Genomic DNA, 17,314 nt, shown 5'->3' with positions numbered 1-17,314 from the left:
CACAATAGGACAACACAAAGTACAAAAGGATATAAAAATACTCACAGTTGCAGTTAGTACAGAAAAAAGTAATATTTCAATAGTGTAGACAGATCTTTTGGTGATCCTGGAGTAGTTTATGGTAGACCTGGAATGGTTCTGGGTAGTATGAGGAGAATCAAAACTGTGATAACTTTTGGGGAAAAAAATCTTTTTGAACCTCAACTTGAGGATTCTATAACTTCTGCTCGAAGGCAGCAGCAAGAAGAGATTGTGGCCAGCGTAATGGGATTCTGTTATGTTGTTGGCTGCCTTGAGACTCACAGAGGACTTCAATGAAAATTTTAAGCTTATCTATGGGACTCTGGCCTCCAAAGATGATTATAGAATCAAATCACATTTCAGACTGACACACACAATCAAGGTTGGTGTTGTAACACAGAACTAAATGGTATTTTGTTTTTAATTTTGTTTTAAATTTAGACATATAGCACAGCAACATACCCTTTTGGCCCAAAAGTCCATGCTGCCCAAATACGCCAATTAACCTATAACCCCAGTAAGTTTTGATGGGTGGGAGGAAACCAGAACACCCAAAGGAAACCCAGACACAGATAGAATGTACAAACTGCTGAATTTGAACCTGGGTCACTGGCATGTAGTAGTGTTGTGCTAGCTGCTATACTAACTGTCCTACCCTGTTAATTTTTGTCAATGTTAATTTTTCAAGATGTAATAATCTGTCCCTGCATTTATGGATGTTCAAACCAATGGATACATTAACCAATTTTCTTCAGAAACCACTCATTTAGGGTTTAAATTATACAACACAATGGAAATTAACTGAATTGCTATTATACAAGATCAGTTTACAACCATGCAACTCACATTTTCCATCTCATCTCCAACATGACATACTTTTGTACAAAAGTAATAAATTGTTATTATGGTTAAAATGGCAAAGCAAATAATTTCCAACCCATATTATAGATTTATTGAACACTAAGAACACAAAAAGACAGTTATAATCTAGCAAGCTTCCCTATTTTTTCATTTGAACATTACCAATTAGAATATCAAACCAAATTCTATTCTCGAGATGGATATTATTAAAAGACGTGAACTTAACCTGTACAAGATCTGGGTCAGAGGGCAATATGCAAGATGGAGGCACATATTAAAATAAGGAGGAAGGGTGGGAACAACTCACAGGGAACCTGTAAATCACACATTATTAACAAACATTCTATGGCCTTCAAAATTGCTAGAGGCAGCCAAGGGTCAAAACTTCCTGGCTTAATTTTAATTCTGAAAACTGAAGAAAAACAGTAAAATATTGCAGTGTGGTCTTATTAATGAGCTGATGTTGATAATTTCAAGATCCGAGACTGACCAAGAAATACATTAAATGATATAAAAAGTACAAAGGCATATTCTCTATTTTCATGATTTTATATCACACTTAAACAACTGTTGAATGTCAACATTTAGAATCTTACATCAAAGGATGTGCAGCCTTCTGTGCAACTCAGTTACTTGAATAAACTACTCCCCATACTCTGTAAAGGTTGGCAATAATTTAAATTTTTAAACAGGAGTTCTTTACAGTGATACAACTCAAGCATATAATAAATAGTTGCCATTGTGGGAGTAAACAGTATTTTTTTAAACTTCAAAAGTGATTAAGCCCAAGGCAAAAGATAATAGGTGGATTTAGCTATTGGAAATTAATGGTTCAACGTCTCCCCCCCCCTTCTCAACGTTGGCATCCCCAACACAAACAAGATAGCACATCAGATCAGTCTTCATCATTATGTTTTCACTTCAAATTAAAGTACACACCAAGATGTTTTGGAGGAGTGGAAGGGTAACGAAAATGGTATACATATTAGGGTTAGGGAGGAAGATTTTTTGTCAGAATGGGTTCCGCGAAGGGCAATGCAACACGGACAAAAATGACAAAAAAATTCCCAAATGAAATACTGCGTAAACTGGCTATTTCATTACCAAAAAAAAGGCAAACTTGCCAACAACTTATTTGCAGCATATTAATTTGTGAAACAAACTGTCCTTATAGTAAAACTCCAGGTCTTTTTCCCCTCTTCCATGTTAACTGATGAGAAGCCAATAAGCAGAAACAAAAGTTACAACTAAAAAGAAATCGAAAGCAAACACAAAGCACTGTGATACACATCTCATCATTTGACTGCATATCACCTTACTGCTCAAGTTTAACAACGAACAAAGGAACTGAATTAAAAAAAGTGGAATTTCAGCTGGGAAAAAAAAGACTTGGATGAGAGTAGCTCGTGTATTGTTTAAAAAGGTGCAGGACAACAGAAGAGGAACTGCTGAGCATTTTCATGCAGGGAAGTAAAGAGCCCGGTTCCCTCGGACTGTTTGTACCAATAAAAGTTGAATGTTTGCACAATAGAATCCTTGTCAGATCATCTCGATGAGATCACTTCCCGAACTATTGACAAGTTGTTTTAAGTTCCAGATCATTCATTTTTGGGCTGGTGTTTCCCTGAGCTGGGGGGGGGGAGAAGGGGGGGGGGGAAGAAGGGGGGGGGGGAAGAAGGGGGGGGGAAGAAGGGGGGGGGGAAGAAGGGGGGGGGGAAGAAGGGGGGGGGGAAGAAGGGGGGGGGGAAGAAGGGGGGGGGGAAGAAGGGGGGGGAAGAAGGGGGGGGAAGAAGGGGGGGGAAGAAGGGGGGGAAGAAGGGGGGGGAAGAAGGGGGGGAAGAAGGGGGGGAAGAAGGGGGGGAAGAAGGGGGGGAAGAAGGGGGGGAAGAAGGGGGGGAAGAAGGGGGGGAAGAAGGGGGGGAAGAAGGGGGGGGGAAGAAGGGGGGGGGAAGAAGGGGGGGGAAGAAGGGGGGGGGAGAAGGGGGGGGGAGAAGGGGGGGGGAGAAGGGGGGGGGAGAAGGGGGGGGGGAGAAGGGGGGGGGAGAAGGGGGGGGAGAAGGGGGGGGGAGAAGGGGGGGGAGAAGGGGGGGGGAGAAGGGGGGGGAGAAGGGGGGGGAGAAGGGGGGGGAGAAGGGGGGGGAGAAGGGGGGGGAGAAGGGGGGGGGAGAAGGGGGGGGAGAAGGGGGGGGGGAGAGGGGGGGGGAGAGGGGGGGGAGAAGGGGGGGGGAGAAGGGGGGGGGAGAAGGGGGGGGGAGAAGGGGGGGGGAGAAGGGGGGGGGAGAAGGGGGGGGGAGAAGGGGGGGGGAGAAGGGGGGGGGAGAAGGGGGGGGGAGAAGGGGGGGGGAGAAGGGGGGGGGAGAAGGGGGGGGGAGAAGGGGGGGGGAGAAGGGGGGGGGAGAAGGGGGGGGGGAGAAGGGGGGGGGGAGAAGGGGGGGGGAGAAGGGGGGGGGAGAAGGGGGGGGAGAAGGGGGGGGAGAAGGGGGGGGAGAAGGGGGGGAGAAGGGGGGGAGAAGGGGGGGAGAAGGGGGGGAGAAGGGGGGGAGAAGGGGGGGGAGAAGGGGGGGGAGAAGGGGGGGGAGAAGGGGGGGGAGAAGGGGGGGGAGAAGGGGGGGGAGAAGGGGGGGGAGAAGGGGGGGGAGAAGGGGGGGGAGAAGGGGGGGGAGAAGGGGGGGAGGGGGGAGGGGGGAGGGGGGAGGGGGGAGGGGGGGAGGGGGGGAAGGGGGAGGGGGGGAGGGGCGAAGGGGTGGAAGGGGGGGAAGTAGAGGAGGAGCAAGAATTCCCCTGGACGGTAGTTGAACTAAGCCCAAGTTCTCAGGCAAGGAGAATGAAAAGTTTGGAAGTAGTTTGACCCCGACCCCCGATCCCACCCGTTCTCCTCCCTTTCTCACTGACCAAGACGTATGTCGACCTGCTCGGGTGGGAGCCCGAGGGAGGCATTGCCTTGCCCTGTCCTGGGGCAAGCAGGGAGAAGCCAGAGGCCTAGCCAGCCTGGGGCTCCAGTGACGAGTGTACACGGGCTCGGCGGCCGCGCCTCTCTCCACAACTCCACCCTTCCCTCCCGCCCGCCCGCGAGTGACTGAGCCGAAGGCACCGACCTGTGTGAGAATGAGCAGGGCGGTTCGTCCCGGAGCAGCAGCAGCAGCTTTTAATCCATGAGCGACGCCGTGTTTGGGTCTCCAGCGGCGGCCGCTCGCTCTCTGTCCGGATTCACTTCCTGTTTCCACACCGTCCCGCCCCCTCGCACGCTCCGCTTCCTCCGCGTGACGTCAGCCCCGCCCGACGCGGCAAGGAGGTTCGTGGCGTGGTGCCTGGTGGGTATCTGCCCCCCTGGGCATTGCCAGTTTAGGTGCTGCCCGCCAGGTGGGCATTGCCGGTCCAGGCGCTGCCAGTTGTTTGTCTGAAGTGCCAGTTAATGAAGAAACCGAAGGCTGTGTAGTTAACCAGAAATCATGGCTTTTATTAGTACAAACAATTTTATTAGTACAATTATGAATGATAATGGGCGCATACACAGTTATACCCAAAGGGAGTGTCTCTTGTAGTAGAGATAATACACATCCATCCAATGTCAGGAGAGCAGACTAAGCATAGCGAAAGACTGACAGCAAGATACAGATTCATCACACTGCCACCCATGCATTGCTGCAGGGATATTTTTGTTTTGCTCCAGTTATACCATGCAACACAGGTTGGATTTAGTTCCACAGGTGAGGGGGCTTCAGGCTTAAAACCCACACTCTTCAGAACGTCCCAGGCTGAGAAGTGAAAATCTACAAAAGATGCCAACTTCATGCATTGAATATTTTTGTATGTAAAACTGATGGGCTTTTATTCACAATAGAATGGAGGAATGTCCACCTGGTCGACTGGGCTAAATTGGGAGGGGGCTGAGGAACAGTCACCTTTATTCATGAGTCTATGGGAGGGACCACAGGTACAATCAACCAATGGGAGTGTCCAGACAGATAAATATACAAATGTGGTTACCACATTTACCTCTTGTTTTTTTAAAAGTGTTCAGCGGGATGAAGTGCATTAGAAGTTATCATAAATGAAGTCTTTCAGTTGGTCTGATCTGTTGCTCTGTCCGTCATAGTGCCGGGTACAGCTGTGTCTCTGCGATCGGGTCCTGTATGCAGTCATCGGTGTTGATTGGGTGATGAGTCTGGCATGCCATCAATTGGGGCTGGAGTAACCTGCCATGGCCCTGGTGCATCATGGGTGAAGATAGGTGAGGGGGGTGCAGGTGGGTCGGTCGTGGTCTCCGGAACCCTTGAGGGCACTAGGTCCCTAACGGGGACTGTATCCTGTGTCCATCAGGGTAAGCTACATAGGTGTACTTGGGGTTGGCATAGAGGAGGTGGACCCTGCAAAAGGTAATGAACACAGCCCAGGACATTACAGGTAAAACCCTCCCCACTTGACAACATTTACAGAAAATACTGCTGTCAGAGAGTAGCAGGAATCATCAAAGACCCTCAGCACCAACATGCTCTGTTCTTGCTGCTACCATCAGGAAAGAGGTCTCAGTGCCACAAGACTCACACCACCAGGTTCAGGAACAGCTGCTGCCCCTCCACCATCAGACTCCTCAACAACAAACTCAATCAGGGATTCATTTAAGGACTCTTACTTGTGCACTTTGTTCTCTCTGTATTGCACAGTCAGTTTGTTTACATTTGTTATCTGTTTACAGTTTTTTGTTTACATGTTTACACTGTGTGCAGTTTATTTTCTGCACTACTAATTAGTGGTAATTCTCTCACGCCTGCAGGAAAAAGGAATATCAGGGTTGTATGTGGTCATGTATGTACTCCAATAATAAATCTGAAATCTGAATCTAATTTGGATTTCTGCTATTGATCTGGTATTTTGGATTTTAGCCTGAATTTCAGCCTCTCAAAAATAGTATTCATGTAATAGTTGACCCCTTAAATTTTAACATTAAAATTGTCTGGAAAATCTGACTTTTATGCAAGTATATACAATATTTGTTTGCATTGAGATTTTCTCACATTTATGAAAAATGTTAACGTTAATTTACAGATGAACCAAGTCTTATAATCCTGCCCCCCCCCTCCACTGAAACTATGGTTTCCAAAGATCCAACACTCAAAATACATTCTTTGTCTTTGTTGAGAACTGTAAATAGTTGCAACCTCAAAGCTTAAGGTGTAGACACTCTCCCCTTTCTTATTTAGGCGACTCTTGCTGATCGTCAGCATGCTGCTCACTTCTGCATCAGAGAGTTCACCTAATTTCTTAACCCTTGCAAATTTCTACAGGTGTACTGAGGAGAACATTCTGACTGGTTGTATCATTGTCTTTTATGGAGTTGCCAATCCACAGGACAGGAAAAGGCTACGGAATTGTGAACTTGGCCAGCTTTACTCCATTATGGACATCTTTAAGATGTCCCAGGAAAGCAGCCTTAATCATCAAGGACCCTCACCACCCAGGCCATGTCCTCTTCTCACTGCTTCCTTCAGGAAGGAGGTACACCAGCCTGAAGATCAACACCCAATAGTTCAAAATCAGCTTCTTCCCCTCCATCATCAGATTTTTGAACAGACAGTGAACCACAGACACCAGCTCTCTTTCTCTTCTTTTGCACTAATTTATTTGTTTGTAATAGTGTAAATGGAAATATAATGTATCGCAATTTTCACACCTGTAATGCACAATAATGCTGCCAAAAGAACAAATTTTGTGACACATGTTCATAACAATAAATTCTGATTCTAAACTGCCTACTCACACAAATAAGAATAAATTTACTTTTACTTCAGTCCACAGCAGCAGGCTGTCCTCAGAGTGTGGCATGACAAAAATGCCATTGTACTCTTACAAAGGCTTCCCAGGTAACTTCAGCAGATAAATGTGAACAGTTATGCATTTCTGTGATACTTAAAAGGATAAAATGAGAATGAAGGGGCTTTAGAGTGTACATGTTACAAATGGACCCAAGGAGAAATCATCTATGTTCAGATTATCTGTATAGAATTTCACACCAGAATGGAAGTGGCAGGTTTTGTGGTCTTTTATTCTTGAGTGAGTTCGGGAAATTACATCACAGAATTCATGTCACAATGTCAAATACAGTAACTGACCACTTCAGAATAAATGTGAAGCCTTTCTGATAAACCCACTACAGTATTCCCATGTGAATACAAAACATGTTAAAATATATGTAACTGAGAAACCCTTCAATTAACAAAAAAGATCTAAAAATTGCTTTGAAGCAAACAGTAATGGAGTTTCAGGTCATATTTACTCTGACTTGATTACTCAAATATTATTTGCTTAGGTTTTTAACAAGACAAGGTAAAGGAAAATTCTAATTCTCAAGCAAGTTGATTCTTGATTCCTTGTCTTTGAGACCTACATTTGAAAGATTGATTATTCCCATTCAGAATGTGAGATTGCTTTCAGTACTTCCATAATTTTTTTCCTCTTTACACATGTAAGTTCCAACAATTATACACATTTGTCAGAAATAAACTTTTCTTCAATATGTAATGGTATAATTAATTAATTAGTTCCTCACAAAAATACTATTGAAAGAGGTCAAATTTCTACTCGCAAAAGAGGAAGAGATACAAATTAACAGCGTCAAAATATATTCAAACTTGGTTAAGCCCAAAGGCAAAACTACCCTCAGATACACTGAAGAACAATGCAGATGGAAACCAAAACTGGACAATGTATTTGCCTCTATAATGTTTGGCACACTGTGACAAGTGCTATAGAACTTGGTGTCATCTTACTATTAACAGGTGTCAATCCAAAAACTGGTATTAAAACCAAAAACAGACTTTATTCACAATAAACTATTTACAAAAAGAAAACTATTCAAAGTCTTAGTGTCACATTCATACATTTCCATCACTGTAAATTATTAAATCCATTCTATATTTAACAGCATTGCCACCACTTGTCTTTACTCCCCCCTTTGTTGTTTCAGGGATTTGACCTTGTGTCTCAGCCCCTCAATGCCTGGTAATGGAAGGACTTGACTGTGGCCCTTCCTCACAGAGTCCTCACTGTGCCAGGCCTCAATGGGTCCTTCAACACATACTCCAGTCAGCAACATTCCCTCACCAACATCTCCATGTGCTGAAAGACCAACAGGACCTGGGCAGACCAAAGGGCACCTTCAGTGAGTTGATGGTTTTCCAGCAGTTCTGGACATTGGGCTCTGTGTTTGTCCCTGTGTGGTGGTACACCACCGGCCTATTGCAGGGGGCAACCTCTGTATCTGCAGGAGTGTAAGGGGACAGGACAACACCTGGCCGGCTGCCAATCAGTCAGCCTGAATGGATCAAGCCCCACCCAGTTGGGTGTCAATCACCCTCTGGGATATAAGCCTGCGCGAGCCTCCCGAGGCCTCACACTGAGTTGCTGCAGCCATAGCCAGCCTGGCTCTGTGGAGGTTTTTGTGGATTAAAGCCTGTTGTTCAGTCTTTACCTTGTGTGTGTCTGATTCTGTCTAACAGCGCACCACACCCTGGGAACAGGTGTCAATCAAATGAGGCTAACTTTGTGGCATATGTGAACAAAAAAAGCTATCTTAACTGTTTTGAATAAACCCAAGAATCAGGAAACATAATTTAATTCATCGACTGAAGGGAAAATAAATTAGAGACCAAAAGAAAGAAAAGAAAACAAGGAAATATTTTTAAAAAGAAATCTGCAAAATTAATTCCTAAAAGATGTGAATTTATCAGTCTGGAATGTATCTGGCATGTTTGAAAATAATAAACCCTTTACATTTCAATGTGATATCTATCCACAAGATAGAGGGAAAAAGATTGCAAATAAAAGCAGAAGCTAAAAATCTGAAATAAAATCAGAAAATCCAGAAAGCACTCAGCAGGCCAGGCAACGAATATGAAAAAAGAAAGAGTTAATGTTTCGGGTTGAAAACTCTTCATCAGAATTACTTTGGAGGAGTAGAGCAATTTGGGCTGAAACTTAGATTTCTGTGATTAACTTTCATCGTGCAGATTTCTGAATTTAAAAAAATCATAGATTTAGATGGCAATTGTTTGGCCCATCGCATCCATGCTGTTTTCGTGAGCATTTCCATTTCCTTCTGCTTGGTTCATACCGTAATAATGGTCAGCATTGTCTGCTTCACAGTTATTCTCAATATAATAAAATCCCCATTTTCTGGAATTCAAGCAACTGGCAAAAAAAACTTACAGAAAATAAATAGGTAAAAAAATATGAATGTTTTAAATTGGCACCCTCTCGCAGTTAGTTCACCAATCCACACAACACACAATTTCAAGCAACCAGAAAATTCAATTATCCGTCACATCTACCAATCCCCATAGGTCCCAGATACCAGGGAGTTTTACAGTACAATGTTCAGCCTAGCTATAAAATTGTACACCTGTAAAAAATTTTTACAAAAAAACTGCTATTTTTGGTTCTTTAGAATTTGACTACATATGAGTTATGAAATAGAAAAAAGGCATATTAACATTTTATCATGTGTGGAGTGTATGGTTTAAATTTAATTTGCATTCTAAAGCTGGGTGTTTTTCTCAATGTACCTGTATTAACAATTTAAATATGATGTTTTTGATTGGTAGATGGTAGTTTTTGAGCAGAAGCTGTCCAAATCTCAGCATACACGTCGCCAAAAGCCCTGATTTATGTAAGGGACAATCCATTTCCATTTCCAACCCAGCTCAGTTTTATTGTGAGTTCAATGTGTACAGTGTCATGGGGCCTGCAGCTCAAGCCCACTATGTGCTCTGTGGAGTCTGCAGACCAAGTCTACAAATTTGCTGACAATACCACGGTAGTGGGTTGTATAATGAAAGGTGATGAGTCAGCACACAGGAGGGAGATTGAAAACTTGGCTGAATGGTGCACCAACAACAACCTTGCACTCAATCTCACCAAAACTAAGGGGCTGATTTTTGTCTTCAGGAAAGGAAAGCCAGAGGTATACAATCCAGTGATTATTGGGGGATCAGAGGTGGAGAGGGTGAGCAAATTCAAGTTCTTGGCAATGACTATCTTGGAGGATCATACCTGGATTGAACACACCAAAGGCATATGCGAAGGTTTGGCAAATTTCTAGAGATGTATAGGAAAGTGTGCTGCATCACAGTCAAGTATGGGGACATCAATACCCCTGAGTGTAAAGTCCTGCAAAAGGTAGTGGACGCAGCCCAGGACATCACAGGTAAAACCCTCCCAATTATTGACCACATCGACAGAAAACATTGCTGTCAGAGAGTAGCAGGAATCATCAAAGACCCTCAGCACCCAACAGACTCTGTTCTTGCTGCTGCCATCAGGAAAGAGGTATCGGTGCCACAAGACTCACACCACCAGGTTCAGGAACAGCTGCTGCCCCTCCACCATCAGACTCCTCAACGACAAACTCAATCAGAGACTCATTCAAGGACTCCCACTTGTGCACTTTATTGGTTTTTTTAAAATTCCCTCTGTATTGTAGTTTTTTTTACATTTGTTATCTGTTTAGATTTCTTTATTTGTTTACATGTACATACTGTGTACAGCTTTTTGCACTACCAATAAGTAGTAATTCTGCCTCACCTGCAGTAAAAGAATCTCCGGGTTGTATGTGATGTCATGTATATACTCTGACAATAAATCTGAAATCTGAAGTCCACCCATTAAGCAAATAGAAGCACAGACATGGTATCTAACTGAATGGTCACTACTACAGTACACTGGTGACCCTGGGAAATGGGATTTCTGATCCGAGAAAGGGATCTGCATCACATTTCACATGCTGGCAATGTCAAACCACTTCATTGGAACATTTAATTCGGGGTGAATAAATTTTATTCCGAATCTCACATTTTTGGGTCATAACATAAGAAATAGGAGCAGCAGTAGGCCATCTGGCCCGTCAAAATTATGCCTGATCTGATCATAGACTCAACTCCACCTACCTGCCTTTTCCCCATATCCCTTAATTCCTTTTTTATGTAAAAACCAATCTAACTGAACCTTAAATAAGTTTAATGAAGTAGCCTCAATTGCTTCCCTGGGGAGAGAATTCCACAGATTCACTACTCTCTGGGAAAAACAGTTTTTCATTATCTCCATCTTAAATCTACTCCCCTGAATCTTGAGGCTGTGTCCTTTGGTTCTGGTCTAACCTACCAGTGAAAACAATTTTTCTACCCCAATCTTATCTATCCCTTTCATAATTTTATATGTTTCTATCAGATCTCCTCTCATTCTTCTGAATTCGAGTGAGTATAATCCCAGAAAATTTTGTCTCTCCTCGTAGGTCAACCCCCTCATCTCCAGGATCTACCTGGTGAACCTCCTCTGGACTGTCTCCAAGGCCAGTATATCCTTCCTCAAGTATGACCAGAAATGCACACAGAACTCCAGGTGTGGCCTCACCGGTACCTTGTACAGTTGCAGCATGACCTCCCTGCTCTTGAATTCAATTCCTATAGTAATGAAGGCCAACATTCCATTTGCCTTCTTAATAATCTGTTGTAACTGTAATCCAACTTTTTTCGATTCATGTGTGAGCTTTCCCAAGTCCTTCTGCACTACAGCATGCTGTATTTTTTCAACATTTAAGTAATAATCTGCTGTTCTATTTTTCCTTCCAAAGTGGATGACCTCACATTTACTAACATTGTACTCCATCTGCTAGACCTTTACCCACTCACCTAACTTAACTATTTCCTTGTGCAGCCTCTCCACATCCTCTGTACAATTTGCTTTTCCACTCAATTTAGTATCATCTGCAAACTTGGCTACACGACACTCTGTCCCCTCTTCCAAATCATTAATGTAAATGATGAACAGCTGTGGGCCCAGCACCAACCCTGCGGCACTCCCCTTACCACTGTCTGCCAATCAGAAAAACACCCATTTACCCTGATTCTCTTCAGTTAACCAATCCTCAATCCAATATACTTCTCCCGACTCCATTCATCTGTATTTTATTGATGTCTCTTGTGCAGCACCTTATCAAACACCTGGAATTTCGAATATAAAACATCAACCAGTTCCCCTCTATCTACCGCACCCATTATATCCTCAAAGAACTTCAGCAAGTTTGTCAAACAAGTCCTGCCCTTTCTGAATCCATGCTGTGTCTGCCTGATGGAATCCCTTTGTTCTAAATGTCTCACTATTTCATCCTTAATAACAGCTTCAAGCATTTTCCCAGTTACAGATATTAAGCTAATTGGCTGACAGTTATGCATCTTCTCCCTACAACCCTTTTTAAAAAGTGGTGTGCCATTTACTGTCTTCCAATCTGCCAGGATCTGCCCAGAATCCAGAGAATTTTGGTAAATGACTACCAACACATCAACTCCTGCCATTTCCCTCAGTACCCTGGGATGCATCCCATCAGGACCAGGGGATTTGTCCACCTTCTGTCCCATTATTTTGCTCATCACACTCTCTTTTGTAATAATTATTAGATTGAGGCCCTCACCTCCCTTCGCATCCCAACACCACTCTTTGGCATGCTGGACGTGTCTTCCATCGTGAGGACTGACAGACAATATATATCAGTTCAATGCCTCAGCCATTTCCTCATTACTCAATATCAATCTCCCTTCCTCATCTTCCAAGGGATCAATGTTGATGTCAACCTCTTCCATTTTATATATTTATTTTTAAAAATTCTATCTGTTTTTATATTTTGTGATAATTTATCCTCAAAATCTTTGTTCCCTTTCCTTATTTCCCTTTTAGTCATCCTTTGTTACCTTTTAAAGTGTTCCCAATCCTTCAATTTCCCACTACTCTTGGCTACTTTGTACACATAAGCTTTTAATTTTATACTTTCCTTAGTTAACCAAGGCTGACTCTTCCCTCTCTTACTGCTCTTATTTTTATCGGGAATATATTTTTGTTGAGCACTGTGAAAAATCTCTTTGAAAGTCTTTCACTCTTCCTCAACTGTTCTGCCAACTAGCCTGTGCTCCCAATCCATGCTGACCAATTCCTCCCTCATCCTGTTGTAGTCTCCCCTGACATGATTTTTGAATTCTGTGAGAACTAATTTCTGTCATTAGAGGGTTGTAATGTAGGGGATGCCTGTATTTTTCACTGACTGGAACAAAGTCTTTAACAGGTCGCATCATTCGAAGCTGCTTTATCACCTGTTTACTCTTTTACAAAATATATTATGGCCACATCCTTAGTTTTATTTCTTTCAGAATGATCATATAAGTGGTGTTTTGACTTAACTGAGCAACTAATGCAAACATGAGCGAATGTGTAGTGGTTATTTGAATGAAGTAAGTCCCCATGTGATTTAATTAAGAGAACTTCGGTTCATAAAGTGTACCTGTAAAAGATTTAATCACACTCATTCTATTAAGCCAGTGTGTTCTGTCTTACAAAACCTATACCTATCCTGATGGCAAGAAAAATAATTGAATAGTCTTAGTTCAACATTTTTCAGATATAAGAATCAGAATTAAAATTTATTGTCATGAACAAGTCATGACATTTGGTGTTTTGCGACAGGATCACAGTGCAAACATTCATATTATAAACAACTTTTACAATAATAAATTAAAAAAAAAACAAAATAGTGCATAAGCCCGTGTCTGTGCTTCATTGATTATTCAGGAATCTGATGGTGGAGGGGAAGAAGTTGTCCTTGTGCCACTGGAGTGCTCATCTTTAGGCTCTTGTACCTTTCTCCCTGATGATAGCAGAGTGAAGAGGGCGTGGTCTGGGTGGTGGGGGTTTTTGAGGATAAAGGCTGCTTTTTTAAGACACCACCTCATGTAGATGAACTCGATGAAGTGGAGTCTATTGCCTGTGATGTCACAGACCCACAACAACCCTCTGGAGTTTATTCTTGTCCTGAGAGTTGGTGCCTCCGTACCAGACAGTGATTCAAAAGCCAGAATGTTCTCTGTGGTACACCGATGGACAAGGATAATATGGCAGCTGCAGCTAAAACTGTTGCTTCTGAGGAGCGATGTATTGAGGAGATGACGGTCAAAGAGAGAAGAATTACAACATTGGGACTTAGGTACAAGTGGAAACAAAATTTGCTCGTCAAAGAAGACTGAAAGAGGCAAAGAAGCAGAGAAGGGTTTGGGAGTACAAACCCCACAGAATTATTGCAACAAACCAGCAGAATCTAAGATCAGCAACAAGAAAATGGCTGAAGGTGGGCCACGAGATGGTAATGTGGAGGAAAGAATGGAAACTAAGTCAGATAAACAACCAAGTGATAGTGCATCAAATATTGGAGCAGGAGAAGCAAAAGAAGTTCGAGAGCAAGCTCCAGAGCTTCCCATACTTCAAGTACAGCATCTGTATGATTAAAAAAAATTCAGGCTGACATGGCCGTTCTTGAAGTGGAAGAAGAATTGCTTCAAAATTAGAAGAGCAGCAGGAGCACCTAAGGAGGACAAAGGAGCAGCTATGGAGAGAGATGAACAATCATGTGGTAAACCACTTACTCCATGATTGGCTGCTATTGACTGGACCCACCTCCCAAGACCGATCCTACCCATAGCCCCTTGTATGCCACCCTTCTGCTCTGATCAGTCAAGGAGGTGGACAGTAGTTCGATAATGTTCCTGTCTTTAGCTATTAAAAGCCTGATTGTTTCACTACTCAGCCTTTTGTGAATTATTGATGGTACACCAATTTTAATACCTAAAATTTTCAAAGGTGTATGGAACAGTACCTGAAACCAGAGAAACTTGACATCGAACCCTGGTCGCCGGACGCCCTGAACATCTTCAAGCTGTGGCTACAAAAACTTCTTGTTGGCAGCCGCAGAAGTCATCACCACAGATGCAAATCGGCTGAGATTGCTCCTCTTGCAGGTGTGGCCCCAGGTTTTCCCCTTAGCGACACCAGTTCATACCTGGCAGTGATAGAGATTGTCAATCTCCTGAAGGTTAACGAGGCCTACACCAGGCATCTCCAGGCCACTAGAAAACAACGCAGAGCCTGTGACTGTAAGTCTGTGTCCGCCGCCCTGAGTACAGAGGATCTCATTAGAGACACCTACGTTGCTGGCCTCTGCTCCAGGTAAATACACCAGCAATTACTAGAGCAAAAGGATCTCGATTTGACGAGGGCAGTTTAGCTCAAGGAGATGACCCTCCAGAACTCCAATGACTACTTAGCCACTTGGTCGCCACGGGCGCCACCATCCTGGGATGGGTCATCATCCCTCCCTGTAGATGACTGGTTCCATACACCGATCCACCACTCTAATGACCTGACCTTGGCCACATGAACCTAAGGAAATGCTGCTTTGCCAAGGATGTACGATGTGCCTGGTGCAGGAAAAAGGAGCATCATGTCAAAGTTTGCCAATCTAAACCACCCACAAGATCCAGTAGCACCGTGTGTGGCCATTCATGTTATGCCGATCATGGCATAACAGTGGTTTAACCACAGAGAGAAGAGGAGCTGCTGTATTGGAAAAGGATCCACAGGAGGAGCAGCTAAGGTGGGAGGAAGAGGTAAAAGGATTAGCTGGAATTGGAAACAAAATTTGCTGTTTATCAGTCCAAGGCGAGGGCACTAAGAGGCTCAGCGGCATCTGGTATTCGAAGAAAATTAACTAAGGCATCTAACGTTATGAAGTCAAGTTTTGAAGAAGGAAACAGGAAAAGAAAATATTTAGTACCAAGGCAGAGCATACCCAAACAAAGCACATTAAGGCACAATGGTGCTGTTGGGCGCTATCAGTAACCCCAATAATGACACAATAATGGGGAATTATAGGCTTTATTGAGCTAGAGACTGCTGATCTGGGTCCAGGCTAGAAAAATGAGCAGGAAGGAGAGGGGGCTCGACCTTTATGGTCCAGGGTCACATGGGCAGGACTAAGGGAGGAGCTAAGGCAGGGAGACCCAGGAGGGTGGGCCAGCCAGTGCATGCAGCCATATCACCACATTCACTCCCACTTTTTCAAAAAAGAACCCACCAGTAAACAACAAAACCCGGAGGCAATAACAGCAGCAATTTTACAAAGCAATAATACAGCAGAATTTAATAATCAATATACCAAATGGCGGGAGAAGCGGACGCCCCCACCAGCTAGAGGTTGAGCCACACAGGCAGCCTCCTCTGTCTGCCGGACCGCCGGAGAACCAGCATGTCCATACAGCGCTCCTCCGGAGAGGGGTCCGATGGGGGAGTGTCTGCTGCAGGAACTATGGGGGTTGGAGTGCTGGGGGTTCCTCTGCAGCTGCATGAGGGGTAGAGGCCTGGATGTCCGGCTGCAGAACAGGCAGCTCAGACTCCAGGGCCGTGTTTGGATGCGGCACCATTGGGTCCGTGGCATGGTCAGCAGGCGGCAAGGCCATCTCGGGGTCTCCAGCCCTTTCCAGGTCTCGTATGGGCACAGTGTCCTCGTGGCCGTCTGGGTACCTCACAAATGCGTATTGAGGGTTTGCATGTATGAGGTGCACTGTTTCAACCAATGGATCCGTCTTATGACCTCTGAAATGCCTCCGAAGGAGAATCAGTCCTGGGGTTGTCAGCCAGGGAGGGATGGAAGAACCATTCACCGACCTCCTAGGGAAAGCAAAGGGGTGTTCACGTGGGGTGGTGTTAGTAGAGATGCACAGGTGCCAAAGGGTACCCACAAGAAATGGAAGAGTTTCCCGTCAGCTTCTAATCCAGTATCGATTCAATCGCTCGGACAGAGGAGGAGTGGTGGTAAGCCGATTTGAGGTCAGTAGTCGAAAAAATTCTGTATTTGGTTACCTTATTGACCAAGTCGGCTATATGGGGGAGCAGGTACTCATCCAGCTAGGTGAAGTCCATCCCTCTGACCACGAGGACCTGTACTTTCCAGGGACTGGTGCTTGGGGCTATGATCCCTTCCGCTAGAAGTCACTGAACCTCAGCCTGGATAAATTGCATATCCTCCGAACTATAGCGCCGACTTTTGGTGGCAATGGGTTCGCAATCCAGGGAGAGGTTCGTGAACAGCGACGGAGGGGCATCTTTAAGGTGGTGAGTCCACAGGTCAGTGCCGGAGACCGAGTGCCGGGGCTGCTGGACAGTGCCTGGGACCAAGTGCCAATACTGCCGGACGGTGCCGGACATTGGGTGCTGTGGCCACAGGATGGTACTGGGGGCTGGTTATCCAGTCGGGGATGGTCGTCCGAATGCTGTGGGCAGTGGACAATCAACGGTGGTTGGGGGCCTCCGAATGCCATCGTCACAATCATAAGCTGACTTTGAAAGTCAAGGCCTAGGAGGATCGGCGCACAGAGGCAGGGCATAATTAATAACCAAGTCGTTATAACATTCCCCCCCCCCCCCCCCCCCCCACCATCAGCGTCACTACACTATACCTCTGGATACTCATCTGTTGGTCCCTTGCTGCCATTGAAACCATCCCGGTCATGGATCAGACCAGGAGGGAGAATCTCGGGACCATCAGGGTGTACGAAACTTTTCG

At 44.6% G+C, this 17,314-nt stretch overlaps 1 protein-coding gene across 3 annotated transcripts in view; it reads right to left on the bottom strand.

Moving 5' to 3' along the window:
• The window catches only part of sbno2b (strawberry notch homolog 2b), a 189,102-nt gene extending 184,972 nt beyond the window's left edge, over positions 1-4,130 (bottom strand). For all 3 annotated transcript variants that reach the window (XM_069928192.1, XM_069928191.1, XM_069928193.1), the window contains exon 1: positions 3,978-4,130. The gene's annotated coding sequence lies outside the window, so the exon portion shown is untranslated. The remainder of the gene's footprint in view (positions 1-3,977) is intronic.
• Between the last annotated feature and the right edge of the window lie 13,184 nt (positions 4,131-17,314).

Source organism: Narcine bancroftii, chromosome 3, assembly GCF_036971445.1.
Source record: "Narcine bancroftii isolate sNarBan1 chromosome 3, sNarBan1.hap1, whole genome shotgun sequence".
Lineage (NCBI taxonomy): Eukaryota > Metazoa > Chordata > Chondrichthyes > Torpediniformes > Narcinidae > Narcine > Narcine bancroftii.
The sequence above is the reverse complement of the archived record's forward strand: the minus strand, read 5'-3'. Positions and strand labels throughout refer to the sequence as shown.